This window comes from Pezoporus occidentalis, unplaced genomic scaffold (assembly GCF_034315485.1).
Source record: "Pezoporus occidentalis ecotype Australia unplaced genomic scaffold, CSIRO_AGI_Poc_V1 ctg53, whole genome shotgun sequence".
NCBI lineage: Eukaryota > Metazoa > Chordata > Aves > Psittaciformes > Psittacidae > Pezoporus > Pezoporus occidentalis.
Window position 1 is genome coordinate 911,835 of NW_026915866.1, and position 13,182 is coordinate 925,016.

The 13,182-nt window shown below is 39.0% G+C and overlaps 1 protein-coding gene across 6 annotated transcripts in view; it reads right to left on the reverse strand.

Annotated features, from left to right (window-relative positions):
- The window catches only part of TRIM2 (tripartite motif containing 2), an 89,416-nt gene extending 76,686 nt beyond the window's left edge, over window positions 1-12,730 (reverse strand). The window contains exon 1 of one of the 6 annotated variants that reach the window (XM_062637501.1): window positions 12,531-12,730. The gene's annotated coding sequence lies outside the window, so the exon portion shown is untranslated. Of the gene's footprint in view, window positions 1-11,210; window positions 11,627-11,754; window positions 11,926-12,366; window positions 12,511-12,530 lie in introns of those variants that run through there. The other 5 variants (XM_062637497.1, XM_062637502.1, XM_062637506.1 and 2 more) reach the window with 5 other exon arrangements.
- Between the last annotated feature and the right edge of the window lie 452 nt (window positions 12,731-13,182).

Genomic DNA, 13,182 nt, shown 5'->3' on the forward strand with positions numbered 1-13,182 from the left:
GAAAGAAAGAAGGAAGGGTTAGATAGCTGATATACATCAACAGCTGTCCTATTATTTTATCCTGACTATCACTGATGTTCTAGATAGATCTGGAGTAGTGATTTCATTTCATATACCCTGCTGTAAAGTGCTAATATTATGTCTTACCTATTTCACAGAAGTACTGTGCAGATACCTTTACAATGCTTTGAAGCTTTCACTGAAGAACTTTTGGACATAAAAACTGTTACTACTTTCATTATTGACTTGAGAAATACATCTTTCAAAAGCCAATAAACAGGTTAACTACTTTGGCAGGGTAAGTTTTGTTCAGTATTCCCTGCCACCTCTAAGGTCACTCATGCCAAACATATCAAATACACTAACAAAAGGAGAGGCGCCTCCAAAAATACATGCACCATTGGTAAAAATTAGCTTTGGGGTTGTAGAGCACAGTAAACCTATAAGCTTAAATTCCATCTCTGCAAGTTTTCTCCCTATTTTTCCTTGAGTCCTGTGTCCTGGTAAGAGGTGGTTCACAGGCCTCAATTGCCACAAAGCTTGCAGGAGGCCTTTCAAGTACAAACTACTCTTTGCACATGCCTTTCTTTTGTCATTCAGGTGTAGGCTTTAGCTTCTTGCAGACTAAAGGCCTCAATTTCCCATCTCACCTGGAAGTCTGGTCGTCTGAGAGTTCTTGAGCCTCAAGGTTGTCTAGACTGCACTGTGACAGCAGGGTAGCCAGAAATATCAAAGTTAGGTCTAAAATAGCTGTCTGGTATTTGTGCTGCTGAAGTACTAGAGAACTCAGTCAAGAAGCAAAGCAAATTAGCCTGTCTTGGACACCATGCTGCCATAACTGAGTTTGTATACCCAAGCTGGCTACAAGCTACTTTGAGGTGTTCTATACTACACTACAGGCATTTCACTATTAAATTCTGTGAATGAATCTAGACACAACATTTACATAACGTTTAAATTCCACTGCTGCTCAGTGATTCATGAACTTCTTGTGGGATTTCTCAAACAGTGCTGAAACACCCCTCAGCTATGATTAGCTTTAGAGTTCACAAAAATATTTCAGAAGGACGAATGTTTTAGCTTTGAAGCAGACCTACATTCAGAGTGTCAGCTACTTCCACAAAGAGCCACTGATACCAACAGCACACACTCCACCCTAATTTCAAATTACAATATGACTCGTCTCCAAGGAGCCCTTTTCTAGATAACAGTAAAACATTTCCAGCAGTATCTCCGGAACAGTCAAATTGGTATGAAAAAAGATACTATCTCCCTTACTAGGTATGGCCTTTGCAATGTGGGCTTGTTCACGAGGAAAAAGCTTCCCCAGTTCCTCACACTTCCCTGTGCTGCTGAGATGGCCCTGCTCACACAGACGAACTCAAGGGAGGTATTCAAAAGAACTCTTTTGTGAAGAACTTGCTGTCGGAAAACAAATAGATATGATTAATTAGAAGACTGCCTGCAAGATAACAGTGCCTCATGCTCCCATTATAAACCCTATTCATCTTGAACTCAGCAGTAAATATCCCACTTGCTTCTTTGGCACAGAATTAAACCTCTGCATCAGCAAGAGCAAAGGATGCTCAGAGACCAGGAGGTATTTGCTCATCACAGGAAAAATGCTCAGATTAGCAACGCAGTGACCTTGGTTCAAAGAAAGCACTTTAATATGTGCCTTCCTTCTAAGCATATGAGAACTCCCGCTGATTTCACTGTCACATCAATGAGGTCAGCCATGGATTTATCCAGGAACTAAAAAGAATTAACTCCCTTCACACACACTTACCCTGAATAATGGCCAGAGTGGTCTGTGCTTCAGGCTGCAGATGTGACTTGCCCCTCCTCACTCCCAATGCAGATCAGCAGTTTACCTCTCCTTGAATGAGATTACCCATGCATTTTATGTCTGCCTACTTGCTGAATTCGAGTGAAGGGGATACCAAGACAAATGCTATACCCAGCTTACTTCTACACTCCCTTTCCACCCAGCATGCCTAGAGAAAGTGTGCTAGTTATCCAGCATGCGGAAACACTTAAATGATTTAAACACTTGAAATGGAACTGCAGAGGCACAACAGAGGTCAGAATCATTCACTTGAAAGAGCAAATGCTTTTAAAAGATGGCAATGTGTACTTATAGAGGCCTACAAGCAAACACAACAGTCTGAGTTTTCAGTATCCTTGTATAACAGGCTAGTAAGTGGGAATTCTGATGAATCCCAGATGTTCTCATGTCAGGTTCCTGGTGATTACACATTCCCCTATAAAAACAGGGCCACACTAGTTCTCAAGCAAAGCTCTGTTATGGTGATATTCTGAACAGTAGGAAAGGGAAGAAGACCTTAATATCAAAAGACATTACAAACTTCAGCCGTGCAGGAGAACCCAATTAAAATATAAAAGTCCCCTGATCCAAGGAGCATACGGCTAAAGCTGCCATGTAATCAGAACAACCACCCCCATGTCTGGATTTAATTATGTCATGCCATTTTATAGCAGCCTAAGAAAACTGAACTGGGATCAAAATAATCCCAAAGTAATTCTTCAGTCTAGTACACATATAGGATCCTGGGTAAAAATGGTTACGGACAGTAGCAGCAGACTGAGCATGCAAAGATTCTTAATAATGGCAAGAACAGCAAACAAGTCTATAGACAAATGGCTCACTGCAGAGTGAAAACACCAAGGCTATCACAAATTTCTGTCTGGTCTACAGACTTCAAGCAAACTACTAAACTAATGCATACCGAAAGAACTGAGTTCTTTTCAATATGCTCTCATTGATTTGAAAAGAAAATTAATTCATGGCATGCTAAAATGTTTCAGAAATATGTATTTTGTTATGAGTTCTGCATGTACTTAAATTCTCCATGAGAAAATATTTGCATGAGATTTGTATAGCAACTATAAGGGGGAAAAATCTACATAAGAACATACTCGTAATTAATATGGAAGGATAAGGGACATGGCTGAGAATTAAACATGACATTTAATTTTGTATTTAATTGGAATCTAAAATCAACTACATTGTATAGTTCTATTTGCAAACAAAATGCCTGGATAGATTTCTTGCAAATATTAACTTTGTTGCAGTCTTTTGAAATATTACACAGCCAGCAAAGAAGTGTGGGGATACTGTATATTCTATCTCAAGCAAATAAAGAAAAATGTATACACAAAAGCAACACCACTGCTATATAAATCAGTAGAGGTTTTCTGAAGACCTTTGACAGAATGAAATAAATGTTAATTTCTATAACCTGGATCCAGTATCACTATACTTTTATAGTAATATGAAATCAGTTCCATCCCAGTTTGCTTTTTGTGCTTTTAATTGCCATTTAAAAAACAAAACAAAACCAACACATTTCTTTCAGCTTTCAGTCTTGCTATTGCTCTAAAAGTAGTGAATATGACAACTTACTCCTTGAGCAAAGGCTCCCTGATTTCTGTTAAAACAGTCACAGATGTTTGACTGCAGCCCAGTGCTCTACCAGAGCCCCTGTGTTGACGCTTCCTACAACATAGATTAAATTATAGCTTGCATCCTGTGATTCTATTTGCATGCAAGGAACAAAATCAGTTGTGAAGCAATATTGCATAGTACCCAGTATCTGGATGAAACGCAGGCCTTGAAAATTTCTGTGCATTCACTTGTGCTTTTCTGCATGCTTGTCAAGATCAGCAATGTGCCATGTTTAAAGGAGGCTTTGAAAGGATTGTTGTTTGCTCTTGGCTGCTTTCTGACTGGAGCTGAAAAAGACCTCAGAGAATGAGGCAATGATAATTACAATATAATTGCTAAAATTAAGCAATTGCTTGGATTAATGCAGTAATTTCTAAGCCGTATTTCCTGGACATTTTAAGGAGAGGTTAGAAACAGCAAAAAGCACAGGTCAGCCAGAAAGGAAGCTTATTTTACAGTCAATCCCACTGGAATCCCTAGATATGATAATACCTAAAACAAAATACATGTGAACCCCTTGATATTCCAGAAGGTTCAAGAGCAGTAATGTGTACAATTCAGAACAACAGGACACAGGCTCTCTGTAAAGGAAATATTTTGAGATTCAAAAATCTGTTTAACTTTTGAATGAGGGAAAAGGTTAAATTTTCCCAGCAGCATTTCAAAAAAATGAAGCTGAAGATGTACAGACCAGTCTTTTTGTCTTTCACTTGTGTCCTCACCTACAGTAATTTCAGCCTCTACAACAAGCTCCAGTATATCTATCTTCTTAAATGGGAAAGAACACACAGAGATATTTAATACCATCCTCAACAGAATTAATTACCATTCAGAGTTTTTCTAAGAAATCTTGTTACAGCTATGGTTTTAGGAACCTTCTTGCTATATGGAGGTAACTGAATGCCATGAGGTCTGCCCAAAGATGCATTTTGGTGTCAATTGTGCATTTTTAGTGCATTTTGTTAACACCACCTGTATACATGGTAATTTCATATGTCTCCATTAAGTGACCTTGCCTTCAGCAGTTAATAGGCTGACAGTCTTATGGTTCGGATGATATTTTTTGTGCTAGATATTTGCATCATTAAAAAAAATCAGCCAAAATCATTGAGTTAGTTGAGAACAAGACAAAAATCAGTTGAGAACAAGACAAAAAATCAGATTGCTTTGCAGGATAAAAATTCCAGTGCTTTTATTTGGGAACCATTACAATCCTCCACTCTGCAGTAGGAGCCTGAACAGTAACAATAAGGAAAGGCTTTATTCCAGAAAATGTCTTTCTTAAAATCACATGGATATGTACACTAACTTCATTGTGTCCTGATGTATACCCATGTGGGAGATAAATTTTTGATGTGATACAGGTACCTTTCTTTTTTCTTATATTTAGTCTTATTATTTGACACTCATTAACAGAATTACAGAATCACAGAACCACAGAATGGTTCAGAGGGAAAGGATCCTCTGGAGTTATCCATCCCCCACTGCTGAAGCATGGCCACCTAGAGCCAGTTGCCCAGCACCATGTTTAGTCAAGTTTTAAGTATCTCCAAGGACAGAGATTTCACAACCTCACAACCTCTCTGGGCAACCTCTGCAATTGCTCGGTCACTCTCACAGTTAAAAACTGTTTCCTGATATTTAGATGGCACCTCTTGTGTTTCAGTTTGTACGCATTACCTCTGGTCCTTCACTGGGCATCACTGAAAAGGGTCTGGCTCCATCTTCTTTACCCAACCTCCCCTTCAGGTATTCGTACACATTGATGAAATTCTCTGTGAGCTTTCTTTTCTCCAGGCTAAATGGTCCCAGGTCTCTCAGCCCTTCTTTACAGGAGAGATCCTCCAGTCCATCATTTTCATGGTCCTTTGCTAGACTCTCCAATGTGCCCATCTCTCTCATATACTGGGGAGCCCAAAACTGGACCCAGCACTGCACCTGTGGCCTCACCATTGCTGAGTGGAAGGGAAGGATCACCTCCCTCGACCTGTGGGCAATACCTCTACTAATGCAGCCCATGGTACCACTCACCTTCTTTGCTGCAAGAGTACTCATATTTGAAGAAAGCCTGCTTTGGGATGCTAGTTTTTGATGCCAATGAAAGACTTTGTCCTCATTGTAAAAACAATTAATGGGTCAAGTTATATATAACAAGAAGAATACAAGAATAACACACACCTGGATTTGGGCGCAAATTTTTTGGTCAAAGAGAATGGAAGAAATTAGGTGAGACCAAACAAGACACATACTTCCTTTGTGAAAAGTATTTTCTTCTTCGTTTATAAGTCTGATTTCTCCTTTCTCATGTAGCAAGCCTCAATCAACAATTACAAAGAGAAGAGTGATAACATGTGAAGAGATAAAACAAGAAACCCCATTTAGATAGATAATTTGTTCCAAGAAATAAAATAAAAAAAAAAATAAAAAAATCAAATACTCTGTAAAGTCCTCCAGAGATATCAGTACTGCAGCCAAATTTACATAGAGGGTTGCACCAGAGGTAGCCTTAAGTATAAACCTTGCAGCAGACAAAGATATTAAGCAATACACATCAAATCCAGTTCAACAAAAGAGGACAGATTAAATTCACAGGGCACTGGAAGAACTTCTCTGGCATGAAGTATTCCCATAGGCAGCTCTCTTAGAAGATAGCAACTTTACATATCGTCCTGCAAAAATTCCTCCACATGAAATACTGCTCTTTTTACTGCATATTGTGCTAACACAATTTCCTCACTGTCAGGGCTGTGCCTTCCCTATTTGCAGCTATGTTAGCCACCTCAAGACCTCATAGTGGCCAAGAATTGTACTTTGCAGGTGAGTAATAGTGGAAGGGCTTTACCCAGACAGAGCCAGTGGACTCTGTTCTGTGAATGAAGCTAAGTGAATGGAAAAGACTCCCCTATCACTGTATTTCTCCAAGTTGGCTCTTAGTGGGATCATACTTTGTCTATAGCAAATAAAATGGCCAACAATTGTTAGTGGCAACAATTAAGCCATTCATCATGCCTTTTGGAAAATGATGGAGTTTCTTGTACCATCCACATCCCAGCTGCACTCTTTATCAATTCCTCCGTCATGGAAGTTGTGCTATTTCAGCATCTGCTCTGAATCAGTAGATAAACAAACCACTGTGGACTTCTTTGTACACATACACAATGACAGACAATTCTGTAAAGAGACAGCAATCCACTGACCCAGAGAATTGCACTGTGAGTTGATAGGCAGCCCTACACCTACTTTTAATCGCCATACCTGATTAAACCAATCAGTTGAAGGTCTCTCTTGAGCTCCCTTTATAAACACCTTTATTTAGGTAGATTACCTGAAGCACAGATGATGACATAGTAATGTTGTGGCACTTCTTGCTCTGGCAACACCCAAACTTTCCCCACTGTCAGAGCGGAAGCATATTTACTGGAAAAGGCTTTCCAGACAACAAGGTCAGAGTAGTGTGGGGATCTCTGCGACTGGAGGATCTAAGCAATCATTTTGCAGTTTCTCCATAAATCAGGGCTACATAACACCAGCTCTGATTTCTCCTAGGGCTAGCTGGCTGAGGATCAGTGAGTATCAAAGAGCTTTCTTCTTTCTGCTCTCCAGAGCACTTGCAATAAGGTGAGGTCCCCTCTGTGTCTAACTGTCCTCACATTTTCAAGAATAAAGCAAAGCAAAACCTTTCAGAAGATATTTTAAGGAGAGAACCATTTTTTAAAAGCATCGCCCTAAGCCAATGATGTGGTCTTCTGTTGCCCCAAAGGGATAAACTCATATTTCCGTAGAAATAAATATAAGTGTTTTGCATAGTAGTCCTCCCTTACCTACACTCTGTGATGCTGACCAAGAAATGAGCATTTCTGGAAAAAGAAATTAGCTGTGACTATTATTTCAGTACATGAACAATCAAGGTCAAAAACAAAGGAAGCCATCATGAGTCTCCTAATAATTACAATGAATAATTACTTTTCCCATCAATAATTATTGATTGCTAGAACACCTTTGAAGTCCATAGCATGGTACTCATTATAAGCACTACAGAAAGCTACCCATATTACAGGTTCACTCTGTTAACTCTCAATATGCTCTTAAAAAAAAGCTGAACAAATTAATCTCATTCTCATTTTAAATTGCACAATCTTGATCTCATAGAGAAAAAGAGCATGCTGGCTATCACTCCTGTAGGAACACTGACAGTTGGAAACGCTTTCAGGGTAAAATTTTGCCATGAGAATATGCAGTATGAGTTAGATTCACTTTTAGGATGGCTACACCTTAGCCCAAGGTTAATGTCTGTATTGTTCTGGAACTCCAAACATGCTAAAATAATTTGGGTGTTAGTTGATCTAATTCTTTGATCAGTTTTCAGCCTCACTGCTTTACTTTTACATAGCAATTACCTAATGCCTCAGCATTAACTGATGGCTAATTTAAAATCAGTCTGAGGACTACAAATACTGCAACAAAGCTGTAACAATCTATGGATTCAGGTTATGTTAGTAGTGCAACACTCAGAATGTCAAAGGAGTCAATGTCCTGTATGTCCAAAAACCTAGCCCTGCCACCTTGGAGGAAGTACTCCGCATTCTGCCAAGAAAGAGCCAAAGGCATATATTCCAGTGAAGCTATTTTCATCCAGAGATGAATGGAAGCTGGTTCATTACAATGTATTCAACAGAGGTAGCTCATGGTATGTAGGCTCTCTCAGTTCTCAAAAAGACCCCTTGCATGAACTAATTCCCACTGAATTGAAGAGGAGGAGGGGACAGAAGAAGTATTTAACTTTTTTGAATACTTCCCTAGGTATCTAAAGGGGTCTCAAAAGAACTGAAGCCTTTAAATTAAGGTTACCCATCTTTCTAAATGACAAACAAGCTCTGATGATTTGGTTATTTCTGATTTACTGCCTTTAAAATTAGGTCATTTCTTTCAGGAATGCTTTGAACTACATGAATGATAGGAGAGGATTTTAGAATGTTCTTAACAATAATCCGTACCACTCCTCAGGATAAATTATTTTGCCTTTGACCTTCTAGCTTACCCATTTGGGAATCATATTATTGTCTCATAAAAAAAAGAGGTACCTGTCTTAATATTCCTGAACTAATGAGTTCTGCAAAATCCTCTCAAAGTACTAGCTAACCAGATTGATAAACTACTGCTTTATCCATCCAGATCAAGCTGGATTTATGATTGATTGCATGCATGCAAATAATCCTTCAGACTCTTTCATTCATTGTTCTCTGTATGGAAAAACAAAAAACAGGGAAAAAAGACATTTGATGAATACAATAGCCCTTCACGTTTGGCAGCTTGCATTCACTTAGATTCTTTCAACTGCTTTATGGAAGGGACAACAGTGATGTTATCAGAATATATTTAAATTTTGGTTGACACCAATGCCCGCTGTTAGTGCTAAATATGTCACCACAGTTACACAAGTTGCAGTGTCAATGCAAAAAAAAATTACTATTGCAAAGCACAATTTCAAACTGAAATTAAAAAACCCTGGGAAATCCAATGCATTGTGTCTTTCCAACTGCAGCTTGGGCCTCTGGGATCCTTTAGCTTTTTTATTCTTGCATATGCAACTAGGTATATGACCTCATAATAAAATCAGAGCTTAGAAACCATAGTGGCTTGCACAATAGAAATTTCCAGAAAGAACAACTGTGAATTTTTTCCAAATTTTGTCAGTGACAATGCTCAGTTAAGTTATAGCTTATTTTCCTATGCTACAGTCTTGCTTCATGAAGGATGATCTGAAGAGTGTATGAAGTGAATAAATGAAATACCTTCAGAATGGAATAGTCTATTACAGTATGGCTTTGTAAACTGTAGAGTTGTTTTGACTGATTTCAGATGGCAGATTCAGTCCTAGTTTATGGGTATAAAAATACCACATACCTTACACCACACTGTTCAAAAAGGTGATGTTAAATGTACTTGTTAGATGGGCAGAGAGATGGGAAAAAATTGGGCTTATAGAAAATACAGATAGACTCTTATCGCACACTATGATCCCTGCTGTTCACCTGCTTGAATCACAGTACATGACCCATGATGAGTCAATTACTGTCTGATGGTTGTGTGTCATGTCAATAATTAACACTGAAATTTAGATCCTGTAAATAACTGCAGGTAAACATGCTTCATTAAACTTAATAATTAACATCATTGCCTTAGTAATTAATTTTATCAAGAGTCTTATTAACTTAGTAATTGACAATAGTGTCTTCTTGATTTGGTGGCCCACAACTATTTTGTAATTATAGTCATGCTTTGGTCAGTTGAGATAATTTCAGTTAACATACTTCATTAACTTAATAGCTAAACATTAACAGCCTAAGGGAGATACTCCAAGTGAATCAGTAAGACAGTTTTAAAATAAGGTCACAGTAAGTGTATTTTATTTTCTTATTTCAATTCCATGGAATTTCAAGCCCGTGTCTAGTCTGCCTAGGCAAACTCTGGTATCCTGGTGACCAATTCAGTTATAACATATTACTACTGACATCTGTATTCTGAATTCAGATAAAATGCCAAAACAAGAAAGGTGGTAAACTTTTTGCTTTGTTTTAATATAGCTTGTAAGCAATCTGGGCCACGGATGACCTTCTGTCTCTATACACTACCTAGATCAGCGACCTTCCAATAAAAGTGTCCCTAGAAGCTACAGCAATAGCAATTTCTCTACATTTTGGAGACTTAGGCAGGGGTTTTCAATGTTTAATCCAGGCAAGCAGTGGATTAACTGCCTTCAGCTGAAAGCCTGCCAGCTGACAGTCCTTCCCCACACACATGGCATTTGATGTCTGCCATTTTAATATTTTGACATTTTTGTGAGAGACATTATCCTGAAAGGTCACCACTTGTCTCAGCAGTTGGCTGGCTGCCACTCAGCCTTGGGAAACTTAGTTCCACAGCTGTCATCAAAAAAATGACCATTTTCACAGCTAAGTTTCAGGGACGCTATGAATTTCTGACTGTGTATGAGGAGAAAAGGAGACAAGAGGAAGGAAAGAGAATCTCCAAAATCACCTTTCACTTGCTACAATGAAGGCAGGCACTTCTACATATAAATCTGTAAGGCTGAAATATTGCAGCTTATAAACAACAGATTGACCAAACAGACCTGTGTTATAAAAGCATTATCAGGGGGTTATACCATTAATATCTTTAGCTGTCTATGTGTAGCAAACCACACAACATATACAGTCTCCCCGCAGTCATTTAATGGCAGTCACCTGTTAACTGTGATCATGACATTTTCACATGGTTCATAAAAGGCTTACAGTACCACAGTGGTCCCTAAGAAATGAAAAGATCTGTAAATAAAGAAATGCGATATGGCAACACAAACTGGCTACAGCCTGCACTTCTTGTGCAATTAATCTGACATTTCTACTTGGTACTGATCACAGGCTGGTTTCAATAAGCAGATTTCATTCACAGCACAGTAAGAATTCACTAACTATAGACTCAATACGACAATGACACTATAAAAGCTTTCAATTAGAAAGGAGAATAAAAGCCAATACACTGTTCCTTCAGTGCTATGTGACCAAAAAACACTAACAAATACCCATTACCCATTCTTTTCCTTACAGTATCACAACACTGAGAAACCTTCGACTCTGCTTCTTCCCAACCACCTTACTATCCTGCCTTCAGCCACACAGCAGATAAAGATCACCTTCATGTACAGACAAAGTGAGATCGGTGAAAAACATGCATTGCTCACCATGCTATGTTCATCGTCCTTAATCAGGTCAGATGCAGACTTACTGGTGCCCCTTATGATGACTATTTGTGCTTCTGATAATAAGGTACTGTTGAGTTTCTTAATGAGAAGTCCAAGTCTGCATTTATGGATTTTTAAAGAGAAGATTCCAGATGAAAACTACCATGGCAGGTTTCTCTCCCATACGCTCACAAGCCACCTATCACTGCTGAAGTATCTTTCTCACTAATTCTAATATTAATCTAATCTAAGCAGAAAAACACCCCTCTAGAAGTCCCTCCTGCACTTGCTTGGCTTCTCTCCTCACAAAGCAGCAAGCATACATCCCAAAAAGCAAACACAACTGCAAACTATTTGCTCCCGAAAGCTTTCATGCATCCTCTCCCCTCAGTAGCTCTTCCACTGAAAGGCAGAACAATACTGCAGAGAAGCTTTCTCTGTCAGAATGTTTTCAGCCTTCGTCTCTCTGCTTTTTCAAGCAGAAGACTGAGGTACAAACCCTAATTAGCAATCTGAAAGCACTACGCAGGCAAAGAATACTTACATTTGCAACTGTATTTGTGATATTTGCGCACTGATCCAGCGACTGGTGATTACAAAGAAGAGAAAGAGCTTTTTGGGCTGCCTTTCAAGCCTCGCAGCAGTGAAAAAAAGGCTGTTATCTGAAAGCTACTCATTTTCTATATGCTGTGCTCTACTTGCTTCCCATGTGCATACAACACAGCTGCCAGATTTAATAACCATGTCAGCCTGCTTTCCCCTTAAAGCAGCAGAGAGATGACAGGATGAAGTAGCCAGTGCGTTAATCTGTAGTTATGGCTGCACTAAGCCTTGAATGACTGTCACGGGTTTATTGCCCTTGAAGGAAAAAATTAAACAAATCAACAGTATCTGTGAAATAAATGTGCAAAGGATTTCAGAAACATTAATCCATACTTGCCTCTGTGACATTAAAGTACATTATAGAGACATTTCTCCTTTTTTTCCTCAGTTAGTAAATCCTAGGACTTAATTCCTTTTTACTACCTCCTGATCTTTCAGAATACATTTTTCCTAGCAGTGCAAGCTTGTACCCCAAAATAACAAAACATTAACTGACAACTCAGTTGAGCATCACTCCTCTCTGGTTCCTTTCTGGATGGAAGGAATTCCATACCTGTCTCTCTTTGCTGTCCTCTTTCAGGAAAAATACAAGTTAATAAAAAAGGGGGAAGAGTCTCCTTTACCATTTAAATTCTCCCACGTGCAGTGGTTCCTACAGCACTGGATTTTAGCATCTGATGTGGTCAGTTCACCACCAAGGTGGAGCATTTGCCGTACCTCCAGCTGCAAAACCAGTTCCATGTGAGGGAAGAGTGGACAGAGTTTATGTGACAAGAGAAGGTGCCAGTGATACAATCAAAAAACAGAAAACTGAAATAAAATAAGCCCAGAAATGTTCGGTTGAGTTTGCAACAGTGCGGGGATGCCGCAGAGATCATATGACATCTGTGCGCGTCTTTTTCCTCTCTCTCATTTATATTCCCTCCACTTCCCTCGGAGGCACCTGTCTCAGCGGGGAGTGGTTTCTGTGGAAACTATGGACAGTCAGTTTTCCCCTCGGAGAAAATGTTACTATGGCAACCTTACATAATGTATATGGCCTAGATTCTTCCTTTAAAATAATCCAGCACTGAAATTCTCATTATAAAATTAGAGTGGACTGGGGAGCAGGTGGAGGGAGAGGGGGGGAATATAGTTATTTAAAAACTGCATTACAAATGCAGGATAAAAAAAACAAATGGTATTACAAATGAAATGAGCGTGTAGGGGGCACTGTCATTGCATCAGTCACAAAAGACAAAATAATTTGTGAATTCCAGTAAACAAGGTCTATTATTTAGCATGTGTGGTAAGCAAGGCGGAAGGGAAGCATTTACTTGACATCCTGGGTCAATGTAGGAATCAATACTGCATCTTACGGAGTGGGGCT